Genomic DNA, 13,387 nt, shown 5'->3' on the forward strand with positions numbered 1-13,387 from the left:
CTGTTCTTTCTCTTCTGTCTGCCTGTTCAGCAGAAAGTGTCTTGGCTCTCTGCAAAGACAGGGAGAGCTTACTTTTTACATGCAGCCACACATGTTTTCAAAGGTATCATTTCTCCTACTGGAAGGGTATAACATTCTGATGAAGTCATTGACATACAACTTGAAATATGACACCATATGGAATCTGTTCTTTAGATTTCACACACTTGTCACAAGAATGACTTGTGACTTTTTGTTAACTTCTGTTTTCAGACTTGTCAGTCTTAAAATAAAGTAGCAACACAGTGGTTTCACTACTTGCAACTGATTTAAAATGTCTCTATATTGCATCATCTGAATTATATATCAGAAACAAAACACAGTGCTGTTTGGTCAAGTATGTTCAGATCCTTCTGTTCTACAGTGTAAGACTGCAGGCTGATAGGCATTTATCACTTCAAAAGAATCTCCTGTAAATCAGACTGAGCACTGAGACCAGCCACCTAATTTATCATCAAGTACAATCAAAGATTACAGTTCATCAAATACCAAGAGCAAAGCTGTTTTCTATAGGTTTTTTCATAGCTCTCTTAAATTAAAAGAGGCTTCCTTCACTTTGATAATATGTAAATAATAAATAAAAGTGTCTGCTTATACTTTTCTTACTCGCTTCTGTAACAACCCCGTGGTGATGAAAACAACTATCATCTGCTAACTTGTATAACTGGCATGGTTTTAAGAACTCTGAAATCCTCCTTCAAGGCATAACTAAATGTCAACAGAAAGACATATTTCCCACCTACACAAGTAGGCTCATAAATTGTGATTGGAGAAATACTTGGAGTGTATTTGTTCTCATTGACAAGAAATTCACAGCCTTCTTATGAATAGATCAAAAAAGAAAGAAAAAAAGTTTGAAATGTTTAGGTGCATAAAGCAGGACTTAGGCAAGAGGCTGTTATGTCTTCATCTGTGGATGAATTTGCCGTCACCTGAAAGCTTCTTCTCAGATGTCATTAAGACCCCTTTGATTGTAGTGGATGACCTCAAAGGCTGTAAGTTACATAGTTACCTAGTTATTCAATCTGTGTGCAGAAGTATGATCCCACTAATATGAGGTTGGTCACTGTTGAGGGCCCTTGAGTAATCTCAGCTGCCCTTGATGTGCCTGATCCTGTTGGTTATTTGAAGCATCTGTTCTTGAACCATCATATTCCCAGCAACACACCACAGCCATTGCTGCTGTCTCTGCAAGCAGATAGACATGAACCACTTACTATGAAAAACATGGTACTGCTGCTTTGTTTTCCATAGTAATGGTCACCCACAACATGCAAAGCAGGCTTTGCCTCTCCATTTCAGAGGGCTTCTAAACCTGTGTCTTTCAGATGCCAAAGAAGCATTCTGCTTCTTACATACTTAAGCATACAGGCAGTCAGGCTCGAAGGGAAAAATAGGACATGTACTTTTTCCCTGGCCTCACGGAAGAGACAGGATTGATGAGGAAAAAACCCCTAGGCTACATAAAGAAAGCACAATAAGGATTATAAACCAGCAACTAAGAAAATAGGCAAGAGACAGGTTTAATGTTTTGCTTATGACTTCATATTTTAACCTACTAAACCCACCTTCTTTTGGAAGAGACTTCTGAGCTCAAAAATCTAAAGGACAAAGGCTCTTTCCTCCACGCTGTTGTGGGAATTTCAAACAGGCTGCCTGTACACTCAAAGCAACCTTTTCTTGTTGCCAAGCCTAGAAATCCAAATAGTCCCTTTGACATGTGATTGTTTCTGTTCTTGAGCCATCCTACATGCCAAAAAACTTGCCCCCCATCCCACCCAAAATATCCCCACCAAGAAAAAAAGAAAACCAAACCAAACTGAAACACTAAAACCAGAAAAAAACACACAAGAGCTAAAAAACTCATTTCACTTACCCGCCAAAATTCTGCTAATAGCCTAAATTGTAGGCATCTAATCTTTATCACTTAACAGTTTAATGAATCAGACCGTAAATTACTTGTTCAAGATCACACAGGAAGCCTGTGCCAGTAACTGAAACCCTCTCATCTCATACTTGGCCTAGCGGTTTACCTGACCCTGAATTTACTTACTAAAAGCAACAGCAGACAGTTTGCTTACATCACTTCATCTATGCAAAACCGTGGTGTATCACATTAGATTTACATGCACAAGGAAGACTGCAACCATCCTTGTACCGTATCACTAATTTATTTGTCCATGAAGGAAGACTGCTCGAAGGGAAAAGAATATCCACTACATTCCCCATGAACCCTGCTGAGAATCACAGTTATTGTGGAGTTTGTGAAGAGGATTCTTGATTACCGGAACTGGAATGAAATCATAAAGCTGGTTTCGTGAGACAGCTGATGTACTCTTCCTGCTCTCCACACCTGCCAGATTGCTCTATCCTGATCTTCAAATTTACTGCTGTTAGCCAGCAAAGGTCATTTTTTTCTGAAGCTTGAGTTCTTGAATAATGATGTAAGAATAAATGGCTGGCAAGAATGACACAATGACAACATTCTGGTAGCCAGAATAAACACAGATGAATGAAAGAGCCTCCACCTGAAATACTCCATATTGCACTGTGAGAAAATCCTGGTTTTCGTTTTAGCTAATTCTAAAAACCTATGGCTTCCACAGATGATTCAATCAAAGAGTACTAAAGAAGGCAAAGAGGATTATGAGATAAATGGTTGTGAATCATGCCTAAAATTTCATCCTTTTCAACACATGGCACAGGCATATTTGAGGAAAACCTAAACTACATGAATGGGATTTTGCTGGTACTACTCTAAAAGCACAACAAGTGGACTTGTCTCTATCTTCCCCGTTCATAGGAAACTAGGTTTGGGTTATGTGTTTGCATGCAGAATTTCCTGAGAGAATGTTTCATAGAAGAAGTTCAAAGCTTTTTCACAGTGGCTGGGTGCAATACACCTTTTTTTGCACTACTGTTTGAACTTTTTCGCTTCTTGTTCGCTTTTTATGTCACAATTCAATAGTGATTGAAGCAGGAAAAGGCTCCCCTGTGCAGGATTTGAACAGTGAGTTACATCTGCTACTCCATCAAATACATATAACTGTAGTATCTCTCTCCTTACAGGCCTGATCTGCCGTTTGTCTTTCCTTCCTCTCATTCCCCGAACGCTGTTCCTTACACATTCCCCTGTTCATTCACCCAAGACAAAAGAATTACCGGGGAAATGCCATGATGCCAATGAATTTTCAGTGGCCTGACTTTTAGGGTACTGCCTGGCCACATAGATTTTATTCCCACCTAGAAGGAGACTTTGGGGACTTTTCTCTAAATGCTAACTATCATTCAGCCTAATCAGAAACTCCTGACTCATGCACAGCACATCAAGTCCAGGTCTCCCTTGAAAGTCCTAATGCTCAGTCACTGCAAAACTCCTTCCTGAGGTGCCTTGATGAATCTAGCTCTTGATAAATATACTATCATGCATTAGTAACTGATATTCACAAATATTTTTTGTCACCAAGTAAGTGATGGAAATTTTGACAAGCAAATGACAATTATTTTACCTTTTAGAATTATACTTCTTTGTCCTTTGGAGTATGAAAGCACTTGCTTTTCTTTCAATATCCAGATGGGCACATCTCTTACTAAAGAATTAGGTGTTGCACAGCATATCAGAGCAGCAAAGAAAAAAGGAAAATTCTTAAGTAATTTCTCCAGTTGTATTCCTTTCCACTTGCCTAACTTGAGCCTCTTTTACCAAAAAAATAATCATTTCATCCATCTTCAGACTGTGTTTGGTGCAGAAAGGTTGTAATAGAAGTGTTTGATTTTAGAAGCCTTGTCTTTAGTCTTATGTGGGAGTTGCTTTGTGTGTTATTACTCACATATGCCCAAGAATAGCATTTAATTTTACCATGTAATAAGAAAATAAACCTCCTGTTTACTTTTGTTCACCACTAATTAGATATAATATTTCCTCAACATTTGGCAAATCATAATTGCATAAAATTAAGGAAATTGAGAGAATGTTCATAAGGAGGCAAACACACAATTCAGTGAGAGTCTTTCCTCTGTCAGGTAAGTAAATTCCATCCATCTACACACCCAAACCAACATCTCTCAAAATCAATGGAAAGGCTCCCTTTGGCCTCAGTGGCTTTTGGATCAGATCCAGCCTATTCCCATTTAAGTCAGCTCAGGACTTGAGCTAGATCATGATGTAACTGAATTAATTAGCATTAAATTATGAGAAACTACTCTCCATTACTACAAATTACTTGTAAAATAGCCAAGCTTTACTAGCATTAATGATTTCAGCTGTGTTAGATGAAAGTTTCTTTCTATGAATATTACTAATTGCAACTTTAGGGCCAAGTTTGGGCTTTCAGATTCCCATTCCCATTTTACATTAAAAAGAATACAAAAGCATGTGTGCCATCTCATTGTGTTAGCTACCAGTGGCTTGAGATGGGCAGAATCAAACCCACCACTGTGACTCTTCTCCTGGACTACATGATTTATTGTGTTGGGCCATCAGGAAGTTCCCATTCCTTATGAATTTTGCACAGCCTGAAAGTCCTCTGCTGTGAACTTCTAGTCTGTTTGGATTTGGTGCTCTGATTTAATACATATAAGAGAGTTTCAAGCTGGGAATTTGATGTTAGGTCTGTAGTGCTGGCTCAAGCCCAGCTGTCTACATTTGGAAATGTATTTGATTTTGGAACACAATTTTCTGGAATGGAATGTCAAGAAAATACATAATCAAGAGGGCATCATAGATAACGAGCTACAAAAACCTGTTTGTCACCCTCCTCCCACAATGGCGAAGAGCCTTCTACAGCTGCTAATTAGAAAATTAGAGCACCACAAATAGATTATATTTTACTGGCAGCAGAGCTTCTTCCCCCCAGTGTTTTGAAGTACTTTTTGAATTGTTTGCTGTCAGCAAAACAAGTGCGCTACCTGCGATCCTATAGACAACAAAGCCCGGCAGCAGGATTTTAGTCAGGTGATGTCACCCAGGTAAAATTGTACTGACAAGCTTTTAATTAAAGTTTTCCCACACATCTTTCTGCTGGTCCCCAGGAGCTATTATTCATTATGTGCCGACTGTCAGCCAATTGTGAGTCGGGAGGGAAGTGTTTTATTTTCAAAGCCCTTGCTGACAGCTAGAGAACACTTTGTTATACAATCTGTTTACTTTTTTCACACACACAATCTTGCTAAAGGGGAAATGGTCATGCAGTAGTGTTTACAGTTTATGGCAATAATTAAATGCATCTGGCAGAGCAGTAGCTGAAAGAAGGTCGGTGTGGGTGTGGGTGAAAAGCCATAAAATTCCTCCTATAAACAGTTACCTTCACCTTGCAGAGCCCCTAGCATTTTAAGAAAAAGTTTCTTTGGGAAAGGGCAGGTCTAAACAGGTGTACATATTCTGAAGTGGGAATACATGGATCTAGCCATGTTGTACTTGATGCTGAGAAACACTGTCCAGGAATCAGAGTAACGCTGTTCTCGTCAATGATTAGAACAGTTTGAACTTGTTATAAAACAGCTGCTTGTCCTTTATGATGCTAAATCCCAAAGTACTTACCTCTGTAAGAAGAAATGTAGACTGAGAAACAACTTGCCACTAGATAAAGGCAGAAGGTAGTGTGGAGCCCTATTTCACCAAAGGGACAGTATTTAACACTTAATACCTGCAAAGAAACAGTTCTTTCAAAATTTTTAACAGTGTATGATAAAATTATTTTTATCTTTTATGACTGGTGATGATAAATATTTATTTAGAGTTATTAACAACTTTTAAATCATGGTAAAATATTGTAAGCAATAATCACTGCATCACCTGAAGTATTTAATAGTTGTGTTTATTAAGAATAATAGGAAGTCAACAACTATGCTTAAATTTTAGCAGATGAATTAAAGCCAGTGCAATATTCACATACACAGGTAAAAAAGAAATTGCAGACCACTCACGGTGAGACTGTTGGTAATTCTGTTGAAATCACTTCCACTGCAAAGCAAAGAGACTGGAAAATAATTTATTGGTCAAAATTTAAATACCATCTTCTACTAATATTGTTATAAATCACTATGTAAATTATTGAATGGATACACAGTTCCATTGTTAATGACTGAAAATCTTTTGTTGCTGTTAAATGTCTTTAAATAACTACATTCTTAGAAAATAATTTCCTTAGATGTAAAAAAAAAAAAATCGGGAAACTAACAAATGGGTTCTTTCTTGTGGTTGTTAACATTAAACAGTGGACCTTAGTTGTCGCTGGACAAGGGTGGGAGGTGGTTGTGGTAGACAATGCAGTATGCCCACTTTAAGAAGCTTTTTCTGTTTGGATACCATAAAATTTCTGTAGCTCACCAGCATATGAACACATCAGTGCAGATTTCATTAATGAAAAGGCATATACTAAAAATTCTGATTGCAAATTTCACTCACAGGTTTCACTTTGTAGATTTTGCTTTCTCACCATTCCTGTATTTTCTATTTTTCTCTCAAAAAAAATATTTTATTCTTTTTGAATTTCGCTGGATGGTAGGAGCAAGATGATTTTTTTCCTGTCACAGACAGCAAATAAATTCTGAGATACTACACAGCTGCATTCAAATTAACATATTTGTGATCATACTGTTTTCATCTTCCCAAGCTTAATAAAATCGACATACTAAACAGTCAGTAAGCAGTTTATATTAATCTTTAAGATCAATGTTATAAGGGAGTATTAATGTTTTAGGTTCAGCATTACAAGAACTAACACCAAGATTTATTAGAGATTTCAGAAATCAAAGCATAGAGATTAGGTGATTTTGCCTGAGATTTATGGGGTAGAAAAAGCAAGGAAGCTTTTTCTTCAAGGTTCAAAGCTGCCCATGCATTTTAGTCAGTGCCTATGGCATCCAAAGTGCATGGAGTACAACCCCAGGCTTCTACCTGGTAAGGGGAAAAGGCCTCATCAGTCAGTATGGGCATTTCACTCTCTTCTCTCCCATATGCCTTCTACCGCAGAGAGGCTGGGGGAGCTGCAAGACACAGGAGCCAAATATCGTCAGACAGAGCAGGTACTTCAATCCAGCAGGGATCATTCCTTCAGGCACAGTACTGTGTTAATGGAATTGCACATCTTCCTGCTGGAGCTAGTCCACATCTAGGTGATCTGAAGTGATAGGAAGCAAATGTCTGCAAGTGGCTTCCCAGCTCCCTCCCTTCCTTTGTGACCCTGTACTCGGGGCTCTCATCTAACAAAGGAAAGGTGCAAGGAATACCACTGGCTCATCAACTTTCACATGCAAAAGGAAAGCATCAGTCAAAACAACTGTAAAAGATGAGTTGGATAGATGCTTACAAACTGATATATTATGAAGTTACCAGGAAGCTGGAGAGAATTCATGTTATGAAAATAGGATTTTCAAATAAATCTAATGTGGGTTCTTTAGAAAAAAATCAGATCTGTCTGCCAACATGTGATCTTACTATGTGGATGTGTGGGTGGACTTCTATCAGGACTGAACAGCATCTAACCTAATTTTTAACAGTTTGCTGAAAGGATCTATATTTTTTTTCTCAGTGAAAACTGATATTGTCATCAAAGTTCTGACAGGAAGTTAAATATGAGGGTTGTGCAAAAAGAGATGGACTTACATAAATTCTAAAGACTATTCAGTTATGAAATACCATTGTAATTCAGGTTAAGAAACATAATAACCATTTTCTCTTGAAACAAAATCATTGGATTTTAATAATAAGCATGAGCCGCCGTCCTTCTTCCAGAATACACCATCATTTAAACATTCTTCAAGTTGCCTGCCATCACCCACAATTTCTGCTTCTTTCAGACCCTGGCCCTTATTTTCTAAATGATGTTTAAATTGGGGGAAGAAACGTTAAAAAACTCTAGACATATTTTATTGAATATTTTTCATATATTGCAAACACAAACAGATATCTCCTAGAGCCCTGCCCAAAATGGTCTGTTCAGAGTGCAAAACAGATCTGCATCTAAAAAAAACCACAACCCATAAGACAGCCAAACAATTTTGACAGTTTTGCCTACCTTCTCCAGTCTCATCTCTCTCCTTTCACTTCCGGATAAGATCTGAATAACCACCAGAGAAACCAATCATGCTTCTTTTTCCAATGTGATATCCCCTCTGGCTATGTAACTTATGTCTGGCCTAATAAAGGAAGAACTACTTATGTCTTGAGTATACCCAATTCAGACTTGGAATGATTTAATCTTTAGCTGCTCAAAAATAGTGGGTTTTGTCAGAGTTAATATATCAAGTGATTACTACTGTATCAAATAAAGTCACTTAGCATGGCAGAGATCATAGCTGGACAATGAACTACAACTTGTCTTTCTGCCATCTTTTGGACCCCTATTTGTTGTCTCAGAAAGTAAATAATAACTCTTATCTTTTCCTAGTGGTAACTTTCTTGACAAAAAAAATTCATTTCAATACACTTCCCATTCTTTTCTTGCCTTTCTTAAGGGCTGACACATCCTCTTCCTTGTGTAGCATGTTTTAGCTGATTTGAAGTTACCAAGAAGCTTTTTCTAACTTTTGAAATGAGATTTCCAAAAAAGTCCCTTTAGAAACTGACAGTGCCCTGGAGGGCTCTTGCTCCAGGCAGCTGAGAAAGCTCATGAAGATAGTGTAAAATCTTACGTTTGAACAATTCTTCCTTCCTCACCTTCAGCCAGGTTATTTCCCCAGTAAACTGCACATTAGACTGGCAGCTATCTTGCCTGTCTTTCTCTCCCTTTTGGTTTTTTTGCCTCTGTTTATATTTTCCGCAACCTGATGCATCTCCAAACATGCCCATTACATTTTATTTCACATTCGTCAGTACAGGAAATTGCTCTAGTTGTGGTCTCTCGCTCACAGTTCTCTCTTCAGGTGCTGCAATAGGAATGTCTTTATTTCCAACTTGTTAGAGAGAAATACCTGTTTTAAGCTGTTGTGTGTGTATGTGTTGAGTTTTTTTATAGCAGAGAAAAAGGAAAGATATAGCAGGTATCTTTCAGTAGCACACACCACTCTTGTCCCTCTTCCTTTACTGCTTTTACAATACCATGAATGAAATAAGGGATAAGAGGCAAGCTGCGTGAGGAAACCCACACAGAATTATGCTGATAGCCTGAAGAGGTGCGCTGTAACTCACTGTTCATGACTGCCCACACGTGCTGGAGCTGTGAGTTCACTCCTGGTTCGTGTCTCTGCAATGCAACACGAAGGGGAGTTAGCTCTGGAGACAGTATTTCTCTTCTCACACTCATCAGTGCGGGTCTCCCTATCATCAGCTCCCCATAAAGCAGACTTTGTGCTGAGTCCTCAGTCTTCCTGTACCTCCTCCTCTTCATGTTAACAGTGTGAATGGAAAGCAAAATCAGCACAAATATCAGGCTCACTCAACAAGCAGCTGACACATGGAATCTTATGGTAAGCCAGACCTCACATGGCTCAGCCTCTTGCCTTGAGCACAGAATAAACACAAACTTCACACCTGAGCTACCACACCCATTTGTCTGGTGTCTGTGAGGGGTAGTGTACTTTGAGCCATGGGCTTCTGAGCAGCCTGGGTCTGGAAGGAAAGGAACAGGTGGGAAAACTGGGACAGAAACACCTTGTCAGAACAAACATCCCTATAATCTTTTCTCTGACAATACCTGTCAGAAGACACCCCTGAAACAATTAGGAAACAGGAAAATCTCATGCTGATGTATCTGCTGAAAGATCTGCCTCTCTCAGTGGCAACTCAAACTTCTGAGCCAGAAACAGTATTTTCATATTTATAAATTTTTCTTTCATTATTTTTACTAATCACTTTTTATCTCAGATAAATTTTTCCACAACAAACCACACATTGTATGAAGAACTGCCTTCCTTGTTTGGGACTTACCAATAACTTGCTTCATTTGATGACTTCAATATTATTGCAGCAGAAAAAACTGTGCTAAGTATTCATCTTTCCTTCCCATCATGAATATACAGACCTGTGTCACATCTCTCCTGTGACATCTCCTTTACAAATGTCCCAGTCATATGAGATATTTACCTGCATGGAAACCATTCCATACCCTTGATTGTCCCTGCTTTGACTTTGACAGATCCTGTGCTCCTTTCAAAGTTGAGATACCAATTCTACATTCAATATTCACAATGCAGATGGAGGATTTAAGCAGAACATTAACATCTTCTATTTTGAGCAGTAGTTGTCATCATATTTCATAATATTTTATTTTGCTTTTTAGCTAGCATTGAGCATAGTTTCCATTGAACTACAAAATGGACAGAATTCCCTAATACATATCACCTCAAATACATCTAACCCAAATTTTATTTGCCATTTGATCTGTGGCTCTTGCCTCATCATGATGTCCCTCTGCAGTACTTTGCAGACCTCTCTCATTTTTAGAACCTTAATTAACTTATTAAAACCTGTGATTTTTTTTCACCTTATTACTCACTTTCTTCTTAAATCATTCATTGGGATGACAAACAGCACATATATCATAGAATCATAGAATGGCCTGGGGTGAAAGGCTTAAAGATCAACTAGTTCCAAGCCCTCATGCTGAGGGCAGGGACACCTTCCATTAGGCCCATTTAAGTCTTCATTAGTGATCTCCTTCCACTGAGAAAATTTATTTCTACATTATTTTTCTCATACCATTTTTTTATCTGTGCAAGAAGATTTTCTCTTATCTCACAACAAGTCAGTTCAAGAATTTTTGGAGAAGAAACTCCAACGAGAAGCTCTTTTGGAAAACCAAATGGATACATTAACTGACTTTTCTTACTTACGTACTTGTTGACTTCTTTAAAGAAGTCACAGATCATTAATGGATTGGAATTCTTATTATAACAACTCAACGATTCTTTCCCGTTATGTTTTGATGATTCACTCCTCATGTGTTATAGACCTTATTCTATTTATCCTTAATGTATTTATTCATGTTACCTAATCCTTTACTGTAATTTTTACAGATTTTCTGGGTACACATAGACCTTAGAGATTTTAAAAAGTTCCTGAATGATCTAAAAAAATGCATCTTCATTCTGTGTTACAAGGGAAATTATACGCTACAGTTAATATTTCATCCAAGGGAACCCATAGAATCCGAGAGGAAGATTTTTTTAAAATTGTTTAAGTTCCCTTTACTGATTTTTTCCTTAACCCTGCACATTTATATCTTAATTTTGAGATAGGTATCATGAGATTCACCCATAAATATGAATTATTCTGTTTCAAATTTTCAAAAATCTTCTTATGAAAAATAATTCTTTTGTCAGTCACTATAAAATTATCTTTTCTGAAGTCCTTTCAGATCTCCTGGCAAGCTTCTTACTCAAGAAAAATGATTAGTACCTTTTATGCCTTTTGTAAATTGTTTCTTAGACTCTTTCTTGACTTTTATTATGTGTTCAAATCAATAATTATCATAAAGTTTTCTTTGGATTTCTCCCTTTGTATAAGAATCAAGCTTTGGCTCTGCTATACTGAGGAGGCACAGCAGCCTGTGCAAACACAGAGAGATGTAAATTCTCAGATACTCATAAGGAATGCAAAATGAAAGATTATGTTATTATTGTGTCTGTTTCGTGATGTCTTTTGAGAGTGGTGGCTCAAACCTGAAAGATACAAGTGAACAAATTTGGCATTAAATCTGCACTTCGTAAGTCTGGAAAGTGGAATCATATACAAAAACACTCCAGTATATAAGAAATAATATAGCTTGAGCAGAGAGAGGTATTATTCAAACCTCCAAATTTAAGCCTACTGACATTTGTCTCTACATACACAGCCTCTGTCTCACCAAACACTTAAGTTAAACTGTACTGACGTATACAAACACATACACCAACAGATTGCAGCCACTGACAGAAAATAGGCTGCATGCTGTGTTCATAGGGTTTTTGCTTTTCAGATTATATGAATGCTTAAAACCAGTAGAGGCTCCACAGTTTGTCTGTAATACTCCAAAGAACTGTTCCACAGAGCAAAAAGTTAAGTGCACTTTCTTCTAAAATACCAGGTACCTGGGATTGTTCATGCTATTGGGGAACCATGAAACTCAGTGGATGCTTGAGTGACTTATTTTTAAAAACCGTTCTAAGAAAATCCTAAAACTCAGTGTGGAAGTTGGTCATTTTAGAGAAGGTTGGGAACTCCATAGCTTAAGTACCCTGGGTCTTAGCCTAGCAAAGTAATTTTACAGAACAAACTCATAAGATATTTTTACTTTACTAAAACAAACAAAAAATCCACCAAAACACCTGAAAATAAAACACATAGATTGAAATTACTTTAGATACCTGAGACACAGATAGGTATTTTTGTAGTCTTTAGATAGACACACCAACAAACAAGTGAACACAGAATCTCTTCCATCACAATTGGCAAAGGGAAAAATCATTTTTCTATTCCATACAGAGTGGTTTGTTTCTGCCATCTATCCAGATAAGCTATTAAGGAAAACCTGAAGTGAATTGAGGGTGTTTCACATTAAAACATTCTTTACCTTCTTGAGACTCAGAGCTGTACAAGGAGCACATTTTAAATTCCCAGGAAAATTATTTCTTCCAACTAATGTTTAGATTTACTTCACATAATTGAGTTCATATCAAAAGTATATCAATAATCAAAATTAATGCTCATATGGTGTTTAATTATTTAAAAGTTGGTTTGGTTGACCATTCTGCTCCATACAGAATAACCCACTGAAATAGCAAGTGCACCAGTCAGTGAAATGCTTTATGGAGAACAAAATACAAGTACTTTGTTTCATTGGAGAATTGCCATAATCTTGTGATAGTCATACTATAAATTATGGGTAAGGAGGCAAGATAGTGCACTAGATGAATACTTTTCCTTTTTAATCTATTAATATACTATTCTGGGGGATGATTTTAAATCCACTGCACAGCAAAGTGACTGAAAATCATTCCATCCTGACAACTTTAAAAGATCACAAGTGAAACATGGTAAGAAAGTCTCAACCTTGTTGATACTGAACAGAAGCAGTCACCTCAGAAGACATCCAGTATTGGTCCTCACTCTGCATTCTCACCAAAACAGATACCTTCATTACACAGAGGAGTATTTCATGCTCGGCTGGTGATAGTATGATTGAAATACATGCTAAAGCAGTCCGGGATGAGTGCACTAGATGTTCACTGTCAAAGAATATTTAATGTCTGCCGGTCATGTATAAAAAGTTAGGAGAACATTTTACCTGCTGATGCTGGTATGAAAACTACAGAAAGATAAATTGTAAAAGCAATGTCTTTTATTTTTCTTAAATTTTTAGGATGGATAAGAGAATGACAAAATCATCTAAAATCAGAAAGAAGCTAAATAAACTGTTTTACAGCATTA

Source organism: Corvus brachyrhynchos, unplaced genomic scaffold (assembly GCF_000691975.1).
Source record: "Corvus brachyrhynchos isolate BGI_N302 unplaced genomic scaffold, ASM69197v1 scaffold7, whole genome shotgun sequence".
Taxonomy (NCBI): Eukaryota; Metazoa; Chordata; class Aves; order Passeriformes; family Corvidae; genus Corvus; species Corvus brachyrhynchos.